The following is a 2,868-nucleotide window of genomic DNA, read 5'->3' on the forward strand; positions in this document are numbered from 1 at the left end:
GCGGCGGCCATCGGAGAAGCAGCGGCGGCGGCCATCGGAAGTCGCCGTCACCGGTCGCCGGTTGAGCGGTGGAAGCGATGGAGGAGAGGAGAGTGAAGGGGAAGAAGGAARGTATGCGTATGAGGTTTTTGAGGGTAAAGTGGTAAAAAGTTTCTTGTTCTACTTAGTTCCATGGGTAAAGGGTGGACAACCTTGTCCCACCCTTGTTCTAGTTTGTTCTAGTTAGTCCCACATAAAACCACACCAAACATAGGACAATTGTGTTCTGTCATGTCCTGTCCCACCCTGTCCAACGTACCAAACGCACCCTAATGGAACAATTTTGTACCGGGAGCGAAGAAAAAGGGATGCATGCCCCATTCACGAAGGACTGCCAGTGATATACTGGAGTAAGGCTTTTAAATAAACCTAATATTAAGAGGGGGTTGCTTGATTCCTTATCTGCATCTTCCTGACCGGAAGCCTTCGCTTTGTTTGGGATGAACGGCCATCTCAAGGCACATCACGACCTACAGGTAACACCGGCGAGACTTGGGCTCGAAAGTACTTGACTTGAGTCTGAGTACTGAAAGATGTGACTTCTGGAATTGAGACAATTCTGACTTGTTCAGACCTAGCTCCGCAACTCTCGAAGGGGCCACCCAACCACCCGAATCACTGTAGCAAACCCTCCACACACGTTCATGTGAAACTCTAATCATTAAAAAAGTGGGACCCACAATGGTAAAGCTTTTACCATGGTTTGTTTACTGTATTATCATTATGATATTAATGGAAAATAATTCACGTTCATTTATTATGATTAACGCTTTAAATTATGAAAGAAACGAAATATTCATGAAACCAAATATTCATTAATCTAGATAAACTATTGAGATTAGTTTGTAACTTTGTATGAATATAGGACAGATGCAATTGATTGCAACCCTATTATAATAATATTTACATTTAATAAAATACTATTTCTATTTTCTAAACATTTAATAAAACATTTATTTTCTATTGTTGTGGTAAGTATTTTTGTGAAGTTTTTCAAATTTAGAGGCTATTTATCGAGCAAAAAATTACCAAATCATATTATCTTACCGGATGAATATGGTAAATACATAAAATCTTATCTGGTAAAGACGATGACAAAAACCGAGAGTCTTATCCAGTAAATGAGGATGACGACTATAGTCTTGACTCTTAAGGGACAAAAATTTTACCCGATAAGGTAAATAATCGTGTTGAATCTTATCTATAAACGTTTACTGATAAGTGTTTAAATAAATAATCCTTACCCCAATTTTTTTATTTAAAAAAATATGTTGGAGGTTATCTCTTTTATGATGGTTCATGTTTGAGGTCATAAAATTAGGTGATGCATAGCCTTCATGTTTAGTAATCATTAGCCCAACTTGTTTTTCCATTTAATATTCTATTTATACGAGTTATTTTGGATATAAAATAATAATATTTTAAAAAATTAATTAAAATAGTTATTTTAATTATATAATTTCACTTATTGGTCATTTTTCTTTCAAAGTGTAAGGAAAAAAAAGAAGTATATGAACAAGATCCGTAAATTGCAGGGGAGAAACTTTTTTTTTTGTTACACTTTAACACCTCAGTGAATTACGGGCATCCAGTTATGGATCTATAACTATTTTTGTTATTTTAAGAGAAAAATGACTAAGAGAAAAAATTCACATGATAAAATGATTATTATAATTAATTTTCCTAATATTAACCGTATTTATTGATACTAAAAGTTAGCCTTAAACATAACTCAAAACGGTATATTTTAAAGAATGGAAAAAGGTTAAATCTATATATTTTATCAGATGAAATGAACATTTTAATAATATAATCGATGTTGTAGTATTTAAAATGTAAAATCTGTTGGAATTGAATGTATCTTTATTTTAGAAAATTCCGAAATTTTTGTTGGAGATGCTCAAAGAGTATTTCCAACAGCAACGCTAAATACTTTATTTTAAAAAAATCATAATAAAAAATGTTAAATGCATGAAATAGCAACCTATTTTCGTAATTTTTCTTATTATAGCATTTTACTTTTGTTTTTTTTATTACAGCAATGTACTTTCAAATTATTTTTTATTAAGGCGTCGTACTTTAAAAAATCTACCCATTATAGCAATGGGTGACATGTTACCTTTTAAACCAGTTAACCCTTTGACTTTTTTGTTTGTGTGGCTTTAATGAGGTGATGTGGATGACATATCATTATTTTGATGACTTAATTAAAATAAAAATAAAAATCTATTTCAAATTATTATTAGTGATTTTTATTTTCCATTACTATGATTTAAAAAAAAACATTTAATTTTTTTGACTTTTTCTTATTAAGTTGCATGTAAATTAAATATTATATAGTAAAATATTTCTTAAATAAATATGCAACATTATTTTCGAGATACTTTTTTTTAATAAAAAAGTTAATACTTCTTATTTTATGTTGTTAAAAAAAATACATACATTTTAAAGTTCTCTCTAAAATGTTAACGGAATAAATTGTGTTCAACAATTTTTTAATTTTGTTATATTAATAAATAATTCAAAAAAATCTAATTAATTTAATATATTTATAAGTTTTTGAACAAATATGATATATTCTTTAAAAGATAATTTTTTTGGGGAAAAAAAGAACAATTCTTATTTTATTTTTTCGAAAAACACATTTTTTGAAAAATATTAACGAGATAAGTTGTCTTATACAAATTTTATTAATATTGGTGTATTAATGAATAATTTAGAAATTTTTTAATTCAATATTTATTAAATAACATGAAAAATATATAAATATTAAAATTAGATGTATATTATTTAATAAGAACTAGTAGATGTTATAATAAAATAATTTTG

This window comes from Cynara cardunculus (assembly GCF_001531365.2).
Source record: "Cynara cardunculus var. scolymus isolate 2C chromosome LG 10, CcrdV1, whole genome shotgun sequence".
Classification (NCBI taxonomy): domain Eukaryota; kingdom Viridiplantae; phylum Streptophyta; class Magnoliopsida; order Asterales; family Asteraceae; genus Cynara; species Cynara cardunculus.